The sequence below is a fragment of the Aedes albopictus genome, chromosome 2, assembly GCF_035046485.1.
Source record: "Aedes albopictus strain Foshan chromosome 2, AalbF5, whole genome shotgun sequence".
In the NCBI taxonomy this organism is placed as follows: domain Eukaryota; kingdom Metazoa; phylum Arthropoda; class Insecta; order Diptera; family Culicidae; genus Aedes; species Aedes albopictus.
Genome location: NC_085137.1, coordinates 474,863,417 through 474,886,171, shown reverse-complemented (window position 1 = coordinate 474,886,171; position 22,755 = coordinate 474,863,417). Strand labels below are relative to the sequence as shown.

Here is a 22,755-nt window from a genome sequence, read left to right as displayed (position 1 = left end):
GAAGAGAGAAATAAATGTTATCCTTGTGTTGCAAATCGTATCCTGCAAATACATATAACAATTTGTTTTAGAAATAATTTAAAGGACCTCGTTTCGTGTGTTGTGCAGTTCTCGACCATCACATTGGAAGTTATGTCCTCTAGAATGACTTTCAGTGTTGGTACAAATAAATAAAACTCGAATGTGACGCCAAATGAAGAGACACGTGAAATAAGTCTTTAAACAGCATCACTCAAATTGAGTTGCTGCATTTTCATGCGCCCTTCTTTCGAATGATGTTATTGAATTACAGAAAACTATTTCGTTCGCAAAACTAACAAAAAGTCCCGTATATCTCTCTTAGCACTCTTTCAACTTACCCTTGTCCAGTGAATAAGACGCACAAGCCGGATCCGAGGGGGATAAAATCCAATAAAAGCTTTCTTCGTATCAACTGTAAGACCTTCCGCACTGGATTCTAATCCTTTTTGCTCGAAGATCTGCTGCTGGCTTCGGTCGGGAGTTATTTGATCCGGTAAATCTTCTTGTCACGACAATCTACTCCATATCGGGTTTCTCCGTATATTTTTTTGTGTGCAGCGAACTTGAATATTTTGTGCAGAAATTTCCCACTTGCACCCCTCCCTGGAGGCTTCTCTCACTTAGCACTTTGTTTCGCACTTTTTTCTTGTTTCAAGTTGCATCTATGATAATTCCCTTGCATAAGAAACACTTGACATTTTTTTTCCTGGTATCTTGGTGCCAGTAGCAATCTTGCACTTTAGAGCAGAAACATAACTCGCTTTGGACGCTGGTGTCGGTGTGTTGGTGTGTGTGATGTCAACTTTTAGCCGATTATGAGCTCTCCACTATTTTCAGCCACTTGCCTTTTTGCCTCTTGGAAACTCACGGCAAAATCATATTTCACCTTTTTTTGCTGTACCACTATTTCTTTCTTTCGGTTACAAAACTCCACCTGGGATTCCTTTGCGTTTTACTTTTCGAGGAAGGACGACGATCACGTACGAACCCAAACTCACTTGCACATGCTTTTCCACTATCTACCTCAGTTTCTTTCAACGACCTTAGAACATAATTTTCGCACTTGACTTGAACTCCCCGCTGCTACTCAGAAACCTACTGACATCGACAACTGCACATATTCCCCACAGCAAACCGACGACGTAATGCACTTTTGCAGTTGCACTATCACACTCTTCCGACCGAGCCCACTACTTCACCCACTTGTACACTGGAATCGATTTCCACTTTAACCTCTTTAAGACTCGGTTGAACTTTTTGCTGCGTATGCCACCAGAATATTCCCGTTTCACTTCACTTTTGGGTAGCTCCACTGGATTCGATTCAGTCACAATTTCACCATCCGACGATAAATCCCTTCAGCAGTAGTGGAAGAAGCTACGCCGGAAGATAAACGTGAGCTTGTATCCTCTAGCTAACTGTGCCCGATGTGACGCGGCAGTGTACCTACGATTAGTTGAGCAACAGGAAGATTATGCTTTCTCCGAGCCGGAAATCTGGTGCTTTCGTTCGCTCACAGAATGAGACTGTGAGGTGTGATCCGGGCTGGTGATGCGTCTGCAAGGATAAGAACATAAAAGATGACATTGTACAAAAGAAGGATTGCGTGGGAGTTATGGGGCAATGTGATTGAGGACACATAGTTGTGAGACTGTGCAAACTAGCAGTAAAAAGAGATTTGATTTACAACAATTTCTAACACAGAACTAATTACAGACTTTTAAGTTGGTTGCTTTGGATTCTCTCAGAATCCTGGACAGGATTCTCTCAGAATCCTGAGCAGGATTCTCTCAGAATCCTGAGCAGGATTCTCTCAGAATCCTGAGCAGGATTCTCTCAGAATCCTGAGCAGGATTCTCTCAGAATCCTGAGCAGGATTCCGAGAGAATCCTGCTCAGGATTCCGAGAGAATCCTACTCAGGATTCCGAGAGAATCCTGCTCAGGATTCCGAGACAATCCTGCTCAGGATTCCGAGAGAATCCTGCTCAGGATTCCGAGAGAATCCTGCTCAGGATTCCGAGAGAATCCTGCTCAGGATTCCGAGAGAATCCTGCTCAGGATTCCGAGAGAATCCTGCTCCGGATTTCGAGAGAATCCTGCCCAGGATTCCGAGAGAATCCTGCTCAGGACTCCGAGAGAATCCTGCTCAGGATTCTGAAAGAATCCTGCTCAGGATTCTGAGAGAATCCTGCTCAGGATTTCGAGAGAATCCTGAGCAGGATTTTCTCAGAATCCTGAGCAGGATTTTCTCAGAATCCTGAGCAGGATTTTCTAAGAATCCTGAGCAGGATTCTGTCAGAATCCTGAGCAGGATTCTCTCGGAACCCTGAGCAGGATTCTCTCGGAATCCTGAGCAGGATTCTCTCGGAATCCTGAGCAGGATTCTCTCGGAATCCTGAGCAGGATTCTCTCGGAATCCTGAGCAGGATTCTCTCGGAATCCTGAGCAGGATTCTCTCGGAATCCTGAGCAGGATTCTCTCGGAATCCTGAACAGGATTCTCTCGGAATCCTGAGCAGGATTCTCCCGGAATCCTGAGCAGGATTATCTCGGAATCCTGAGCAGGATTATCTCGGAATCCTGAGCAGGATTCTCTCGGAATCTTGAGCAGGATTCTATCAGAATCCCGAGCAGGATTCTCTCGGAATCCTGAGCAGGATTCTCTCAGAATCCTGGGCAGGATTCTCTCAGAATCCTGAGCAGGATTCTCTCAGAATCCTAAGCAGGATTCTCTCAGAATCCTGAGCAGGATTCTCTCAGAATCCTGAGCAGGATTCTCTCAGAATCCTGAGCAGGATTCTCTCAGAATCCTGAGCAGGATTCTCTCAGAATCCTGAGCAGGATTCTCTCAGAATCCTGAGCAGGATTCTCTCAGAATCCTGAGCAGGATTCTCTCAGAATCCTGGGTTGGGTCTGGAATAAATGAAGAAAATAACTCCTCGATACCTGCAGTAGCAGTGCTTAGTATTGTGCTGATATTTAGACATTAAAATTCAAAGCATATCCCCGCGTTCGCTTCCATACACAGTACAGTGACCCCACACCGATGAATCACCTTAACTTTTGTACACTATTTATGAATCACCATGTTGATCAAATGGAGTGATCCATAAACTGTGGTCATTTTTTCCGATTCATAAATTGTGGGGTCACTGTACCTACATGACAGCTTGCTACAAAGTGTTCACGCACGGTTACCTTCGCCGCCACATGGACGACGCGGTTGTGTCGTTGTTCGTTTGGACAGGGCTTCGACTGCTGCTTTGCCATGTGAACGAACGGTAACTGTTACTGGTGTACCTAGCAGGATTCTCTTGGAATCCTGAGCAGGATTCTCTCAGAATCCTGAGCAGGATTCTCTCGGAATCCTGAGCAGGATTCTCTCGGAATCCTGAGCAGGATTCTCTCAGAATCCTGAGCAGGATTCTCTCAGCAGGATTCTCTCAGAATCCTGAGCAGGATTCTCTCAGAATCCTGAGCAGGAATCTCTCAGAATCCTGAGCAGGATTCTCTCAGAATCATGAGCAGGATTCTCTCAGAATCCTGAGCAGGATTCTCTCAGAATCCTGAGCAGGATTCTCTCAGAATCCTGAGCAGGATTCTCTCAGAATCCTGAGCAGGATTCTCTCAGAATCCTGAGCAGGATTTTCTCAGAATCCTGAGCAGGATTCTCTCAGAATCCTGAGCAGGATTCTCTCAGAATCCTGAGCAGGATTCTGTCAAAATATCGAGCAGGATTCTCTCAGAATCCCGAGCAGGATACTTTCAAAATGCCGAGCAGGATTCTCTCAGCATCCTGAGCAGGATTCTCTCAGAATCCTGAGCAGGATTCTTTCAGAATCCTGAGCAGGATTCTCTCAGAATCCTGAGCAGGATTCTCTCAGAATCCTGAGCAAGATTCTCTCAGAATCCTGAGCAGGATTCTCCCAGAATCCTGAGCAGGATTCTCCCAGAATCCCGAGCAGGATTCTCCCAGAATCCTGAGCATGATTCTCCCACAATCCTGAGCAGGATTCTCCCACAATCCTGAGCAGGATTCTCCCACAATCCTGAGCAGGATTCTCCCACAATCCTGAGCAGGATTCTCCCACAATCCTGAGCAGGATTCTCCCCGAATCCTGAGCAGGATTCTCCCCGAATCCTGAGCAGGATTCTCCCCGAATCCTGAGCAGGATTCTCCCCGAATCCTGAGCAGGATTCTCCCCGAATCCTGAGCAGGATTCTCCCCGAATCCTGAGCAGGATTCTCCCCGAATCCTGAGCAGGATTCTCCCCGAATCCTGAGCAGGATTCTCCCCGAATCCTGAGCAGGATTCTCCCCGAATCCTGAGCAGGATTCTCCCCGAATCCTGAGCAGGATTCTCCCCGAATCCTGAGCAGGATTCTCCCCGAATCCTGAGCAGGATTCTCCCCGAATCCTGAGCAGGATTCTCCCCGAATCCTGAGCAGGATTCTCCCCGAATCCTGAGCAGGATTCTCCCCGAATCCTGAGCAGGATTCTCCCCGAATCCTGAGCAGGATTCTCCCCGAATCCTGAGCAGGATTCTCTCCGAATCCTGAGCAGGATTCTCCCCGAATCCTGAGCAGGATTCTCCCCGAATCCTGAGCAGGATTCTCCCTGAATCCTGAGCAGGATTCTCCCCGAATCCTGAGCAGGATTCTCCCCGAATCCTGAGCAGGATTCTCCCCGAATCCTGAGCAGGATTCTCCCCGAATCCTGAGCAGGATTCTCCCCGAATCCTGAGCAGGATTCTCCCCGAATCCTGAGCAGGATTCTCCCCGAATCCTGAGCAGGATTCTCTCCGAATCCTGAGCAGGATTCTCCCCGAATCCTGAGCAGGATTCTCCCCGAATCCTGAGCAGGATTCTCCCAGATTCCTGAGCAGGATTCTCCCCGAATCCTGAGCAGGATTCTCCCCGAATCCTGAGCAGGATTCTCCCCGAATCCTGAGCAGGATTCTCCCCGAATCCTGAGCAGGATTCTCTCGGAATCCTGAGCAGGATTCTCTCGGAATCCTGAGCAGGATTCTCCCCGAATCCTGAGCAGGATTCTCCCCGAATCCTGAGCAGGATTCTCCCCGAATCCTGAGCAGGATTCTCCCTGAATCCTGAGCAGGATTCTCCCCGAATCCTGAGCAGGATTCTCCCCGAATCCTGAGCAGGATTCTCCCCGAATCCTGAGCAGGATTCTCCCCGAATCCTGAGCAGGATTCTCCCCGAATCCTGAGCAGGATTCTCCCCGAATCCTGAGCAGGATTCTCCCCGAATCCTGAGCAGGATTCTCCCCGAATCCTGAGCAGGATTCTCCCCGAATCCTGAGCAGGATTCTCCCCGAATCCTGAGCAGGATTCTCCCCGAATCCTGAGCAGGATTCTCCCCGAATCCTGAGCAGGATTCTCCCCGAATCCTGAGCAGGATTCTCCCCGAATCCTGAGCAGGATTCTCCCCGAATCCTGAGCAGGATTCTCCCCGAATCCTGAACAGGATTCTCCCCGAATCCTGAACAGGATTCTCCCCGAATCCTGAGCAGGACTCTCCCCGAATCCTGAGCAGGATTCTCCCCGAATCCTGAGCAGGATTCTCCCCGAATCCTGAGCAGGATTCTCCCCGAATCCTGAGCAGGATTCTCCCCGAATCCTGAGCAGGATTCTCCCCGAATCCTGAGCAGGATTCTCCCTGAATCCTGAACAGGATTCTCCCCGAATCCTGAGCAGGATTCTCCCCGAATCCTGAGCAGGATTCTCCCAGAATCCTGAGCAGGATTCTCCCAGAATCCTGAGCAGGATTCTCCCTGAATCCTGAGCAGGATTCTCCCAGAATCCTGAGCAGGATTCTCCCAGAATCCTGAGCAGGATTCTCCCAGAATCCTGAGCAGGATTCTCCCAGAATCCTGAGCAGGATTCTCCCAGAATCCTGAGCAGGATTCTCCCAGAATCCTGAGCAGGATTCTCCCAGAATCCTGAGCAGGATTCTCCCAGAATCCTGAGCAGGATTCTCCCAGAATCCTGAGCAGGATTCTCCCAGAATCCTGAGCAGGATTCTCCCAGAATCCTGAGCAGGATTCTCCCAGAATCCTGAGCAGGATTCTCCCAGATTCCTGAGCAGGATTCTCCCAGAATCCTGAGCAGGATTCTCCCAGAATCCTGAGCAGGATTCTCCCAGAATCCTGAGCAGGATTCTCCCAGAATCCTGAGCAGGATTCTCCCAGAATCCTGAGCGGGATTCCCCCAGAATCCTGAGCAGGATTCTCCCAGAATTCTGAGCAGGATTCTCCCAGAATTCTGAGCAGGATTCTCCCAGATTCCTGAGCAGAATTCTCCCAGAATCCTGAGCAGGATTCTCCCAGAATCCTGAGCAGGATTCTCCCAGAACCCTTAGCAGGATTCTCCCAGAAAATTTAATTTGATTTGCACGGTCGTACCACCAGAGGCGTTAGTGTTAGTTCGCTTTGAGGTTTGCTAATGTACACGTTGCTTAATGATTTTAATGATTTTCGTCTGAGAGTTACGCCTGATCGTCTATGATTTTGTAATCGACAATTACAAATGTTGGATTGTTCATACCAATAATGAATACATATGTTTAGGGGAAGGACTAGCATGTAGCTTTTAAAATAATGCTAGTTCAAAATTGCGGTGTCACCATCGCACCGGTAGGTGGCTTGTGACAGTTACAGTATGGTTTCCGCGTATAAAACACCTCCCTGTAGTGAAATTATCTAAAGCCAAACATCCACATTGGAATATAGGTACTACACCACCTACTCGGTTACTGTTACCGTTTGTTCATAACATGGCAAAGCAGCAGTCGAAGCCCAGTCCAAACGAACAACGACACAACCGCGTCGTCCATGTGGCGGTGAAGGTAACCGTGCGTGAACACTTTGTAGCAAGCTGTTGGTACTGTGTATGGAAGCGAACGCGTGGATATGCTTTGAATATTAATGTCTAAATATCAGCACAATGCTAAGCACTGCTTGCTACTGCAGGTATGGAGGAGTTATTTTCTTCATTTATTCCAGACCCAAGCCATACAAACGATTTAATATGAAACGCATAAAATCATAAAAGGAACTGGCAAATGGATTTGGCACATTCACTGGATATGGAATTGATGTGTCGGGTGCAAAGATTTTGAATGTGAAACCCGTGGATGGTGTTTCCTTAAGTGACTAGCAATCCGCAGAAGTAGTGATCACCAAAATAACACTAGCGTTCGTGGCCTTTTTTAGGTTCTGTTTTGGCAATATATAAGTGTATGAAGATACGAATCTTGCTGGGTCCTGTACGTGTAGTATTCGTCAATGGTAAGTTATAATCAACAGAATAAGATTTTATTGTCCCGGAGATTCTTCATCGTTTTATTCATTATAGTACGACATACCAACTCTCCAGTTGGGGTTTCCAGTTAGCCTAGTGGTTAAGGCTATGGATCGCCAATCCGGAGATGACGGGTTCGATTTCCCGTTCCGGTCGGGAAAGTTTTCTCGACTCCCTGGGCATAATGTATCATTGTACTTGCCTCACAATACATATACAAATTCATGCAATGGCAGACAAAGAAATCCCTTCAATTAATAACTGCAGAAGTGCTCAAAGAACACTAAGTTGAAGCGAGGCAGGCCAAGTCCTAGTGGGGACGTAGAGCCACAAAGAAGAAGAAGAAGAAGAAGAACATACCAACTTAGACCTGTTTCTCAACTTTTGGTTTTTCAACTGGCAGATTTTTTTTGTCAACTCACCACTTTCTTACTACGATAAGCTATTGTTTACCGTAGTTTGAAAATAAATTACTATCAAGAATCATAATTATCAAATCACATTTTTGTAGAACTAAACCTTCCTCATAAAATAGTGGTTGGCTTTTGTCTAACCAAAGTATGTCCTTTGTTGTGCTTTGTCGCTCGTTATATTACCACGAAGAAAAGTTTCACATTATCATGGTCATAATTAGCATGCTTAAATACACAAACAACATGTTCGCCTGTCTCCATACCGACACATTGTATGCATGCTAAGCAGCCAACATGCGAGAAAAAATATGACCATGGCGCGACGCGGCGGAAAGTCCTGAAAAGCTGAAAACATGCGAGATGTTTCAGCAGCTAGCCTGCATGTTCAGCGTATATGGTGTCGGTGTGGTGGTGTCAGCGGTGGTGGCGACGTAGCGCCATATAATGTGGAAATGAAATTAAATTTTACTGCAGCACCGCTTCTCACTTTAGTTGGAGTTTTTTTTCTTCTCCGAGCAAGATGGCGTTTCCGTTTTGAAATGGAACCCCGATGTTATATTCCGAATAAGGATCATTTGGCGCTCGGTGGCACCCGTCAGCTCTTTTGAGAGGCGAGAAATGGATGGGTATTATACGTACTTATGGTATAATATGAATAAATTTCCTCTTTTTGAAGAAAGCTTTCACCCTATGCAAACGCAAACTCAACCTACGCACGATTGCGGTAAGGTGGGCGACAGCAGCCATCATGGTAATCGGAAAGCTTTTGACTGCGGGATAACTTTTGGTTAATTCAATTCACTGATTTGGCTTGCGAATGGAATGTAATGATAATGCTTCCCATGTAAATGTTTCAAATACAATTTTCGGGCGTTTGTCTGGTGAAGCCTTTGGGCAAACTAGAGTCACATTTCCGCGCGCTTCCGTAACAGAACAGTCAACCAAGGTAGGAATTTAACCCTCCATCAGTCGCATCAAAAAAAGTTACACGAGCGGTCGCGTCGTGTACTCAGTACACGGCAAACGCTTTCAATTATGGTTTATATGCTTTACTAAATACAATGTTGGTGTCTTCGGCAAAAATGTCCAACTGGATAATGCGCGTCTGATAGTGGACATGTGGAACCGGTCAACACGATCTGGTCCTGCCCCGGGTGTCGGAATGGCCCTCGCGGGAACCTGGTTCGTGGACATTTCAGTTATGGCACCAAAACTAGGCATGCGACAGCTCTATCTCCGTGATTTTTCATGTACATCATCTTAGTAACCATGAAAATGACCAGTGACCTCCCTGGCTAACCCGTGGCCACCGGAATGTGCCCTGGAGGAACCTGTTTCGAGGACATTTTGACCATGACACCAAAACAAGGCATATGACGGCTCTATCTTCATGATTTTTCATATCCATCATCTTAGTAACCATGAAAATGACCAGTGACCTCCCTGGCTAACCCGTGGCCACCGGAATGTGCCCTGGAGGAACCTGTTTCGAGGACATTATGACCATGACACTGAAACTGGGCATGCGACGGCTCTATCTTCATGATTTTCCATATCCATTATTTTAGTAACCATGAAAATGACCAGTGACCTCCTTGACCAACCCGTGGCCACCGGAATGTGCCCTGGAGGAACCTGTTTCGAGGACATTTTGACCATGACACCAAAACAAGGCATGCGACGGCTCTATCTTCATGATTTTTCATATCCATCATCTTAGTAACCATGAAAATGACCAGTGACCTCCCTGGCTAACCCGTGGCCACCGGAATGTGCCCTGGAGGAACATGTTTCGAGGACATTGCGACCATGACACCAAAACTAGGCTTGCAACGGTTCTATCTTCGTGATTTTCCAAATCATTTTTTTTAGTTACAGTCGAACCTCCATGAGTCGATGTTCCTTGACTCGATATCGACTCATGGAGGTAATTTTTTCCATACTGAAAAATAATTTCTGGGTTACTATGATGGTCCCCCCAAAAAACTTCCCAAAGGATTTTTGTTCCACTACTCGATATTTCCTTGAGTCGATGGTCCCCTCAATATCGACTCATGGAGGTTTTACTGTACAATGAAAATGACCAGTGACCTGCCTGGCCAACCCGTGGCCACCGGAATGTGCCCTGGAGGAACCTGTTTCGAGGACATTTTGACCATGAAACCAAAACTAGGCATGCGACGGCTCTATCTTCATGATTTTCATATCAATTATTTTAGTAACCATGAAAATGACCAGTGACCACCCTGGCCAACCCGTGGCCACCGGAATGTGCTCTGGAGGAACCTGTTTCGAGGGCATTTTGACCATGACACCAAAACTAGGCTTGCGACGGCTCTATCTTCATGATTTTCATATCAATTATTTTAGTAACCATGAAAATAACCAGTGACCTCCCTGGCCAACCCGTGGCCACCGGAATGTGCCCTGGAGGAACCTGTTTCGAGGACATTTTGACCATGACACCAAAACAAGGCATGCGACGGCTCTATCTTCATGATTTTTCATATCCATCATCTTAGTAACCATGAAAATGACCAGTGACCTCCCTGGCTAACCCGTGGCCACCGGAATGTGCCCTGGAGGAACATGTTTCGAGGACATTATGACCATGACACCAAAACAAGGCATGCGACAGCTCTATCTTCATGATTTTCCATATCCATTACACACCTTAAAAACTCGCCAATTGTTGCACATCTCATTAGCAAAGCATGGAGTCTGCAACAATTAGCAAGTTTTCAAGGTGTGCAATAATTGACGATTCACCCTAAGTAACCGTGAAAAAGACCAGCGCTCACGTTTCCTACTCTATATGAGGGTGGTCATGCATATAATTTTCGCTTATAGCATGGTGAATCCGTTAATTTGATACCTATTTCCCACCCAAAAGCGTTTATTGTATTGCATAAAAATATGTTCAATCTTGTTTTGTAATTTTCGAATAGAAAGAAATAAAAATTTTTTTTTTTGCTTCACGGAGCCGAAATTTTTTGTTTTGTGGTTTTGCTTACCAACTGATTTTTATACAGTCATTTCTCGGTATAACGTAGCCTCGATATTACGTAACTCAATATAACGTAACTTTTACCTCGATATAATGTAACTTTTTTATGGTTCCAATGTTTTGCAATTTGAATAATAAGCGTGATTCACGGAATGGACTTTATGATATTACGCTCCTCCTGGAACCAAGTCTGCTAGCCAGTTTAGCGTTATACGAACAATTTCGCAGTTATATGATAGTTTTCGGTGTCAGCAATTTTGTTTAGCTGCTAACTGCAACATGTTTACGTTTCACTTAACGAAAGAAGTTGAGTAACTGCAACGCCTGACAGATGTCATCAAGCCATCAATTGACGTAAAATGAACGTGAACTTCATGTGACTGTTCATAGGCCAGAGAAATTTATTCACCTAGCGTGAATGAGGATAAAGCATCAGTTACTTTTGCATTTTATTATATGAAGATCCAGCTTTTACGCTTCGTTTAATTCATTAAATTCCTCCAGCCTATTAGGGCAAACATGGCACATCATTTTGACGTTTGGCGGTGCGATAACTCCAAGTTTGTTGAACTTACCGGATTTACAGGTAAGAAGCATTGCAGTTAAACCGTTTGCACCGACCGAACGTCTACTGTACTTATTCTTGACATATCATTCCTACTGAAACATAGCCTTCAAACTCCAAAAGACATGACAGTAGACAGCAGTGGAAGCAAATTCGGTTTCATGCGATACTGCGAGTTATAACGCCGGGGCAAGTACGCCTTGTCTTAGAAGAACCCTGCACAAAATCGCTTAAGAAATTCTTTGATAAATCCCTAGAGAAATTTCTTGATAAATTTCTGGCGAAATTTCGTGGTATATCCCCCGGATGAATTTCCACCGAAATATGCAAAGGTATTCTTGGTATAATTCCTAAGAGAATGCATGAAATAATCACATGAAGAATTTATGTAGAAAACCAACGGGAATTTCTGAAGGGATTCAAAGCAAACTTCTAGAGGAATCACAGCGAAAATCTATGGAAAAGGCGAAATTCCTGAAGGAATCATTAAAAGAAGTGCTTTAAAAGAAAATAAGGCATCCCTGGATTAATTTAGCAGCGTTTCCTGGAACCAGCAATCTTTGATTGAATCTCTTAAAAAATTCCTGGTGGTTTTTTGCCGAAATCCTAGCATGAGTTTTCGGAAGAATTGCCGGTGAAATCCTTGGAAAAAAATTACTTATGAGATGTGCAACAATTAGCGAGTTTTTAAGGTGTGTAACAATTGGCGATTTACCCTAGATGATGGATATATAACATCAAAAAGATAGAGCAATTGCATGCCTTGTTTTGGCGCCTTGGTCAAAATTGTTCTCAAAACTGGTTGCTTCAAGGCAAAGTCCAGTAGCCACAGGATGGCCAGGGAGGTCACTGATCCTTTTCATGGTTACTAAGATGATGGATATGGAAAATCAGGAAGATAGAGCCGTCGCATGCCTAGTTTTGGCTGTCAAAGCCAAAATGTCCACAAAACTGGTTCCTCCAGGGCACATTCTGGTGGCCACGGTTTGGCCAGGGAGGTCACTGGTCATTTTCATGGTTACTAAGATAATGGATATGAAAAATTATAAAGATTGAGCCGTCGCATGCCTAGTTTTGGTGTCATGGTCAAAATGTCCTCGGAACAGGTTCCTCCAGGGCACATTCCGTTGGCCACGGGTTGGCCAGGGAGGTCACTGGTCATTTTCATGGTTACTAAGATAATGGATATGGAAAATCATGAAGATTGAGCCGTCGCATGCCTTGTTTTGGTGTCATGGTCAAAATGTCCTCGAATCAGGTTCCTCCAGGGCACATTCCGGTGGCCACGGGTTAGCCAGGGAGGTCACTGGTCATTTTCATGGTTACTAAAATAATGGATATGGAAAATCATGAAGATAGAGCCGTCGCATGCCCAGTTTCAGTCTCATGGTCATAATGTCCTCGAAACAGGTTCCTTCAGGGCACATTCCGGTGGCCACGGGTTGGTCAGGGAGGTCACTGGTTATTTTCATGGTTACTAAAATAATGGATATGGAAAATCATGAAGATAGAGCCGTCGCATGCCCAGTTTCAGTCTCATGGTCAAAATGTCCTCAAAACAGGTTCCTCCAGGGCACATTCCGGTGGCCACGGGTTGGTCAGGGAGGTCACTGGTCATTTTCATGGTTACTAAGATGATGTACATGAAAAATCACGGAGATAGAGCTGTCGCATGCCTAGTTTTGGTGCCATAACTGAAATGTCCACGAACCAGGTTCCCGCGAGGGCCATTCCGACACCCGGGGCAGGACCAGATCGTGTTGACCGGTTCCACATGTCCACTATCAGACGCGCATTTTCCAGTTGGACATTTTTGCCGAAGACACCAACATTGTATCTAGTCAAGCATATAAACCATAATTGAAAACGTTTGCCGTGTACTGAGTACACGACGCGACCGCTCGTGTAACGGTCTGGTTCAAAAAAAAGTTACACCAGCGGTCGCGCCGGTGTACTGAGTACACATTTAAAATGTGAGGTTAGAATTACGTATTTTTCGAGTACTTTCCGTGCATTTTTTCATTTTTTTTCTGCCTTACTAACAAGAAGAAGAGTGGATCTTGGAATAGGACCAACACCCGGTTCAATTTGGTGCGAATTTCGATTATTTTTTTGCATTTTTCTGAGACGCGTGTACTCAGTACACGCAAGCGACTGATGGTGGGTTAATCGAATCAAATACTGTTTTTTTTTTAATTTAAATTATTTGTTCGCATCTTATGCATCCATGTATAAGGTATGCACACAGCAAAATCTTGTGAAAACCGTGAATGTTTAAAAAAGCAGGTAGTATTCGTCATGAATGTAGGTTTTTCCCAGCTTAACTCCCGACAGCGATAGGCTTGGTCAGGTTCATCCACCCACCGAAGTACCAAAACCCACCACGAGATGGACGGTTACCATTCTTGGGCGGCCATGAGGGGTGGCGTAATGGGACCATTAAGAAATAACAAATGGGAGGAGGGGGTAATGACCTGAGTAAGAGGTCATGGACCTCCAAGCGCTCGACGACTCCATGACTGAGGTTGACTTACAAAAAGTTCGTCGAGCAAGACAGTTTAGAAAAGCTAGAGACAAGTTGGAGAAAGAAATTGGAGAAGTGAAAGTTTAAGGAAGTGCAAGTGGAAAGAAGTTTGGTGAAGTGGATATCAGGTAACTGCTAGAACCACCAATATAGGACTGATAGTAATGCCTTCCCCCTCCCCCATCCCAGAGCCCCGCCGTTTTTTAGTTCAAGAACCCCGTGAAGTGCCCTACGAAATCCGAGTGTCAAAAGTCCTTCCGGCAAAAAATCGAAGACCGATCCACTACGACATCGGTAAGGACCCGGACAAGTAGCTGGCCAGAATACGGAGCCGCGCGAGTCCCAAGCCACCCCCGGGAACCGTGGAGAGGGAGCCGAGGATCCACGCCCGCACGTGAGTCGCCGTTGGAGACGAGGAAGGAGAGGTGATGGAGCAGAAGAAGAAGGGGGCCCGCAATAGAAAAGGTCAGATAGAAAGTGGGAGTAGAAAGTGCCAGGAATAGCCTAGGAATAAAGCGTTGAAGTTGAAGCAATAAACTGGTGTAGAAAGTGTAAAAGTGCTGTGGTTTTCCTCCATTTTGTAAGGAAGTTACCTGCCCGCGAGTTAATTGTATAGTGAACGTGCCGACCCTGAGGCCATTGAGTCGGGGAGTCTCTGTAGTACTGCCGACTGACTACCCAATACTTACAATCTAGCCACCGCATTTTGGATGAAAATTTAATAATTTTTAAAAAATAGTGACAACCTATGGCGCAAATGAAAGCTTATTGTGTAAGGAATCGAAAAATATTTACTTCAGAAGATATTTTGACATTGTGTTTAAAATAGAGTCAAGAGAACAAGAAGTCCTAGAAAAGTTTATGCACAAACGTGCGGAAAATCTGACAGTGTACATTAAAACGATCGTACCCGCAGACTTTAGTTATAGCTTTCAAGAATTCGGTTCTATACATAATTACACCGTGGAAAGGCTGCAGATTAACTTAAGACCAAGAAATAATCGAAGTTTGGCAAGAAATACATAGTTTGATCAACAATTTGAATTTGTGGTTTGAAAACCCGAGCTTTCAAAAATACATGTACATCATATCATCTTTTTTACTACGGGGAATGTCGGGAAAAGTGGCTGGCTGGCATCCCTTATTCAAAAGCTTAGATATTGTGTATTGATTTGGATTGATTTTTGTGCCCTGCTTATGGCGGAGAATCCTTGCGTTTGTATGCAGAATACTATGTGAAAATTGTACCGCATTTTTCAAAAAAAAAAAATAAATCTCATACACCTCAAAGCTCACACCAATTGAAACATATTGAGTAACCAAAAAATCAAAAAATGTCAAGAAAGGCAGCTTTCATCAAAAAATAAGATTGATTTTGACACAAAGGTGGTAAAAATTTCTTGGCAAGCGATTGAAGGTACTGTGCAAAACTTTACGGAAGGACTCAAGCGTAAAGCTCGAGATGACGGATATAATAATTCAAATTAACAATGTCTTGATGTTGATTTAAAGTAAATTATTGCTTTTTTACGATGAATTGCTTTTGGTTTGGGAATAAGTTAGAATGATTTATCACTGCTTAATTTTCTTTGGCTAGATTTTGCTATGCGCATGCCTTATGTTATGGTTTGGCACTATTTAACTTTGGCTTTAAGCTTTCTTGAGCATAAGTCATAGGATCTACATCAATAACTCGTGTGCTTGAATAAAATTCATGCCTCAGCCTCATGCAACTATGTGATTTGAAATAGTGAGTTCAATGTTTGTTAGGGACTTTGGGAATATTCATTAGAGTGGGTCAACGTTGTATGGAAAAAAATAAAATTTGATCACATCAACCCGGAACGAAGCTTTTTCAAACTCTATTAGCATCCAAAACAACTGTGGAAAATTTTGGGAGCGATTGGTTGCGTCCCCGTATTCCATATTGTAATTGAAATTTGTATAGTATGGAAAAACTTACGTTTTAGCATTTTTCTTATGCTATTGAGATTTTATTTATTTTTCAATTATTTACGTAATATCATCATGAAAAAAAATAGCAAATATTATATTCTTCAAACAAGGTGTTTAAAGCACGCAATGGAAACATACGTGACTGATAAGTGTCGACCCCAAGCGATCTTTTGAAAGTAAAGGAGAAGAAACAAATAATTGTTCGGGTATGTTGATAAAACTAAAGTAACAGCAACAATATGTTTACATAATCTGTTCATAATTTATATTTCCCTCGAGTGACGCCGTAACGACATTCGTTTATAATCCAGGGTCTAATATGTATCTCAATTCATGCCATAACTTCTTTCATTTCTTAGGCCACCTAAAACAACTTTAAGTTAAGTTAACAATTTTCGCGGCGCGGCGGCCGTCCTGGCACAACATAGAGCAAATGAAGCAACCAGATGTCACCTTATCATACGCACAACTTATCGCTTGTTTAATTTTTTTTATTCACTATTTCTACTAGTATGGTACCCCGGGGGCTACAGCTATAATTTTTTTAATTATTTATTTTTAAACTAACATTCTTCAAGGAAAACATAGGTTTCACACCTACGGATACTTTGTTTTGTTATTATTTGGACCATATGAGAGACCATATGGTATTGTTGATAATATGTAATTTTCAATTCAATAAGTGGGATTTTCGTCGTTTTAAAATAGATTTGTTACACGCAACTAGAGATTGGCAGATTATAATACAATGCGGTATGAAACATATACAAATATTGTATTAGGGCCTTGCAAATACAAAAATTGGTAGGTGGCAGTATACCAAAAATTGTATTGGTTTCCTAGAATCTGGGAAAGGAAAATTTCGCATGTGTGCGTGTGCTCTGTCGCACTGGTTTCTCATTATTCGTTCTATTTTTAGACTGATCATGGCAGCAGCGCCGGTATCAGATACCAATACATGTTTAAAAAGAAATATGGGTGGCGGCAGGAATCGAACCGAGACACTATCATGATGATACACAGTATCCTGCGCTCTAACCAGCACGGCTATAATTGCATATGAATAGACCAGAGGCCGAAAGCCATCATCATCAACACAAACGTGGCTTGGTGATGGAAGTGATACAGTCGCCACACTGCACAATGGGTCCAGAGCCGTATTTGCGAAGACAAAACTGTTTAAGCTTAAGCTTTAAGTTTTTAGACACATATTGTGTTTTAGAAAGTTTATTTTCAATTGTTGACCCTATTCCCCATTATTGTTATGTTGGGGTGGTTCGTCTGGTTAAACCACGGGGATGGTACGGTGATCTGATTTTGCTGCCGCTTATCATGCGCAGCTACAGCTCACTAATACAAACATTCACTCAATACAGCAGCGGGAGAAAATAAGGTAAAACGCACTTTGGCGAAAAAAGGTTGCGAAAACAGGTGCTGTGTGTCTTTTTACAAACAATTCCCACTTTCTGTACGAACTTTACCTAAACATTTACACTCTCAAATTGAAAATTATCAAATAATGCCGCTATAATATTGTCGAAGACACCAACTCTTTAAGTAATCAGGATCGTGAGATATTTGGTATAAACATTTCATCAGTGTTACTTCTGTTTGTCTCTGGTATTACAGATATCACAGACAGCAAGACGTAACACTGGCGAAATTTCCATACCGTACATCTTAGCACCATGATTACTTAAATATTTGGTATACTTGGCAAAGTTGTTAGGCCAGCCAAGGTCTTACTGGTGATGGGCCGTTTGATTCAAAATTCCATCACTAGGTAGCGCTGACGATAAATTAATTTTTATATTCCATATATCTCAGAACTCTGATTACTTAGAAAGTTGGTGTCTTCGGCAATGTTGTTTGGTTTATTAAGGTCTTTCAGTTGATTAGCTGATTGGTTCAAGATCCTGCCAGTAGACGGCGCTAGTTGCAAATTAGTAGAAGCATGTATCTTTTACTTATTATCTCGAATATATTCAGCAACCTGTAACTTTCTATAATGTGTAGGGAATATTCTCAAATTTTATATGCTAGTTGCACAACTAATTAGCTACAAATGGTACAAATTTGAGCTCGATTGGATAGTTTTACATGAAATTGGAGCGACTCTAGTAAGTGAGTGTTCTTCGTTAAACTGCTATATCTCTGGATTAAGTGAACCGAATGAAATGAAATTTTGCACATTTATGACTAATATATAGCTCTTTGAAAAACCTTTGACTTGACTTAAATATGTTCAAAGAAAACTAAATTACAGCTTTTTGATTGCTTTACGAAAAAAAAAACATTAATTTCCATAATTTTGCAAATGTGTAACTAGCGCTTCTTTGTGGCGAAATTTCGAAACAAGTGGACCATTAACTGTCCTACCAAACAACATTGTCAAAGACACCAACTTTGTAAGTGACCAGAGTTCTGAGATATATTAAATTTAAAATTTGCTTGACCTTCAGCGCCGCCTAGTGGTATATACAAAAGCATGCTAAGTTTTAAAAATTGCCTAAAACATTTTTAGCAAGTTGTATCCTTTTATAAAGTCCACCAAAACTTTTCAAATTTTGATTACTTGTTCCTCAACGAGTTTGATTTAATTGGTGCAAATTTGGGCTTGATTGATTATTTAACTCTACACGAAATTAGAGCCCTTCTATCTATATCTATTTTTTGACTTTCGTTTATCAAATTACTACACCTTAGGACTAAGCGAACGGAACTAAATTAAATTTTGAAAGTTTATGACTAATGTATTGGTCTTCATGTATTGTTGGACTCGACTAAAATATGACCAAAGGCAAAAAAAAGTTGCAATTTATTGAAAACTTTTCGAAAAGTTCCTATGATTCGTATGTTTTTTTTTTGCAAATTTGCTATATCTTTGTAAATCATTTTGATATTGTATAGAGAATAATTAATCAGCAGATTTTTGGATAAGCCACACTTGATTGACCGTACTCATTTCACAATAATGAAAAAAAAAAGAAATGACAGAACTTGGCAGAAACAGTTTTGTCTTCATAAATACGACTCTAGACCCATTGTGCACTGAAAAGCCCGCATTCGGCAGTGTGCTGTTTACAAGTGGAAAATTTCATGTAGACAATAGGACGCGAAGCTCAGCAGCGAAGCGAAAGTTATTATTAGACGCAACCCGGTTCAACTTCTCGGGTTTGAATGGAGGTCTTTGTGTGTAGTGGTATGGAAGCTATGGAACCGTGTGGCGCATCTTAATACAACGAATGGACTATGATTTATCACATTTTCTGTACGTTTTTAATACATAAATTGGTAGAAAAGGCATATCTCAATTTTTGGTAGCTTTTCTTGTTTTGCGTGTATTCTTGAAATACTTTTTCGTTTTCAGGATAATATTTATAGTTCTTGCAAAAGATGTTAAGAGGAAATGCTGTATTTGATATCTATTTATTACTTTTGGTCTTACTTCTCCCAGTGCATTTTGCTATCTGGGGCAAGTGAAAACTATAAGAATAAACAAAAATAATTTCATAGATTGATCTCGCCTTGTCCAGCCTAAGGCGAAACTAATACGTCACGGCGTGTGTATGGGAAAGGTTTATAACAAAAAATTGGGCATCGCCAAATTTTTCGCTATTCAAAAATAGAGGCTTCCAGCTTTTATTTGCACGGTCCCTCAAAAAAATCCACCGAGGGATCTCGAACAACTTTTTCAGAATACTGTTTTTCCCCATACAAAATGAACGGTTCCAAATTAATCCCTATTTCTACTTAACAAACATACCCAATTTTTGTATGAAAAAGTTCCCCCGATGGAATATTTCGAATGAATGAAAGCTAGTAGCGTCAACTTTCGCGTAACGTAAAAATTAGCGATGCTTATTTTTTTGTAATAAATTTCTTCTACCAGACACACCGTGACGTAAGTCAAAACAAAATTGCGCCTACTGTTGAATTATACCTGATTACCTCAATTTAGATGATGAAGTTTTTGTTTAAAACATTAAAACCTTGGTTTAAAAGTTTTTTTTTCGAAAGCATGTATTTTTCATGTTGGTTTGGTTTCAATTGGTCATGAAAAATGAAAATAGGAAAACGGCCTTTTAAAATATCATGATTTAAAAAATTAGTATTCAATGATCGTAAGATTATGTAAAGGAGAAGATGTTACTTAAAAAGACTCGTATTCCTAGATTTCCTATTGGCAAGATTCATCAACAATGTAATATGAAGAGCAAGTTTCGAAATCTATTGTCACGTCACTTTATGATGTTTTTTAAAAAAAAATCAATTTATTTTGCACGAGCTGCTAGAGTTAAATAAAGTTTTTTTCCTCAGAGATTTGTTATGTTATGTTATGTCTTACGTAATTTTATGCACGATACCAACATAGCTGTTGATATAAGATATTTATGATTTTTTTCTTTTTTTTATAGAATGAGAAAAAAATAAAAGTTACGACAGCGCAAGTTTTGGTTGTATAGAAGTTTATTTTACGTTATTTTAACACAATGTTGGAATTACGTAAAATAAACTTCTATAAAACCAAAACTTACGCTGTCGTAACTCTATTATAACATGTGTGTTGCTTGGGCAAGAGGTGGTTCTTCGGGTGATATGAGGATCGACCCAATAAAAACTCATTTTCTCTCTTCCTTACCTTCGCGGTACACCCGTTAGGGATGACTTTAAGAGGGGGGGGGGCGTACATGAGTACATCCTAATAGTAAGCGTTCCACCAGCTATCGCCTTAAGTTGTTCACTCTCCCCTGGAGACTCGGGTCCTGGCTAGTACCGTAAACCGGGGTCAAATTGATCAGCGGGGTGAAATTGATCATTCGGATACTACATTGTAATTCCATACTAGGAACTCTTAAGCGTTGTAATGATCTTTAACTTTTTACGTCATCTGGTTCGTAATTGTCTAGAGATGAGCGTAGACTTTTAATTTTTAAGAAAAAAGTAAGTTTTGCCTTATTTTTTAAGGATTTTGCAATGTGTTTCTCATTTAGCTGAAATCATTGCTACTTAACAATCGATTGCTAATAGGACTTCCCGTAAATTCTCTGTTTTAACATTTTTGTGGAGCCTTGGTTGGGAAGTTATGTAGCTAATCAGAACATGAAATAGTTAGATAAAAGTTCATTTTATGTTGAAATAGTCATTTATTGTGACGGAAATCACTTGTTTCAAATGAAATTGCCTACCTCTAGGCGTTTAAGGGGAATTTGCAAAATTTAATTTTGCATTTAAAGTATTAAATTCACTAGTTGTAAGATTTTAAACGCGTTATTCGGTTTTAGAAGAGCAAAATTAAGCGGAGAAGGAAATTTTCCTTTCCAACCGATGCTTAATTGTATACTGATCAATTTCGCCCCAAAGTGGCATTCCCAATTTTTTGATATTTGGAGATATTTAACTTAAAGTTTAAATTTGTTGGACAAAATTCTGTGACGTGTTTCCATGGAGATCCACTGGGTACTGATTTTACAGAAAATCTTTTGGCAATATTTGGAATTCCACTAATTTTATCAGCAAAAGTTGTTTTAAAGTGATCAATTTGACCCCGGATTACGGTACTTAGATTTCCCGTTGAACTCAAGCTTCTGAATGGGGAAGGGGGGCCAACTCAACCAACTGTTTTTCGGCTCGCCATTTTCTCTGAAGTTCAAGAACGATTCGAGAAAACGTGAAAGTAACGGGATCCCACTTGTCCGCCTTCGTACACATCCTTTCAACATTGTTGTCAGATCTCAGTAGATGTTTAGGTGTCTTTTAACATGATCTGATATTTATGTTTTATTTTAATTATAATTTAACAGTTGATGATCAAGTTCAAGAAAATCAAGCCATTAAAATATATCCTAAATATTGTTTCAAGGTTATAGAATTAGAACTAGATTCTCGGTTCAGTTGACTTAGCAAAGTAGAGCATCGTTAGGCTGAATGAACATTTTTGGACTGGTAACCCGTAGCTCTTCCACATGACATTTTCTTGAGTCTGTTGGTAGTCCAACAGCTCACCGTATAGGAAATTTGCCCTTCTTCAATGTACATATTGGCTGTTCTTTCTAACGATGTAACGTTACTGAACTGGTTGGCGACCAATCTATCAATTCCATATAGTGTTTTTCCATTTTTAAAAATTTGCTGTTCTTTTGACTTACATTGTAACAGAGCTGTTTAATTATCATGTGGTATATTGGCAGTTGAACTAAGATTTGAGCCTCCTGTCTGGATTGGCATTCAGAAGGAATAACTATGTACATGACTGAATATATTTGGACCATATATTTAGAATAATGATATAGAATCCTTTTCGTTTAGCAAAACAACGATAAAACGGCCTACTATTTTACACCAAAACAAAAGTGCCGAAAAGTACTATTTTTCGACACATGTGCTGAAATACCACTTTTCGGAACTTTTGCCAACGTAAATTTTTCGTTCTTTTTCGATTGCATAAACACACGTGATGAACTACAGATGATGACTCTTAATACACTCTCGTAGCATGGTCTGTTGAAGTATATAATCGATAAAAGATCCTATTCAAACGACTGTTTTCGCAATAGCAAAAAAATGTTGTATGCAACTCGTTGCAAAACTCGATTTTTCAGCACTTGTCGTATTTATCCAACTCGGCAAGTCACGTTGGACCACGTACGAATCGTGCTGAAAAAATCGTCATTTTGCAACTTTTTTCATAAATAACTATTTTAGGTCCCACTTGCCCCGGGGTACCTTAAACGAACCAAGGAATGTGAAGGCACACCCGGTAGAATTGCAAATTTCGCACTTCCGCCCACTTATACCTAGGATAAAAAGAAAGAAAATCGTCGTAGGAGCTTGCTTGGAATTTGGTCATTTACAAACGATCACCACCGTTGTAGTGTCGGGATAAGTGTGCTACCATTATTGCTGGGGCAATGACTAACAAGGTTCGAGCGAAGTTGTACGAAGGAGACC

General features: G+C 41.9%; 1 protein-coding gene across 8 annotated transcripts in view; it reads right to left on the bottom strand.

Moving 5' to 3' along the window:
* LOC109418028 (kazrin) overlaps positions 1-22,755 on the bottom strand; it is a 364,304-nt gene that overhangs the window by 248,237 nt on the left and 93,312 nt on the right. For all 8 annotated transcript variants that reach the window (XM_029870756.2, XM_029870759.2, XM_029870758.2 and 5 more), the window contains exon 3: positions 360-1,578. The gene's annotated coding sequence lies outside the window, so the exon portion shown is untranslated. The remainder of the gene's footprint in view (positions 1-359; positions 1,579-22,755) is intronic.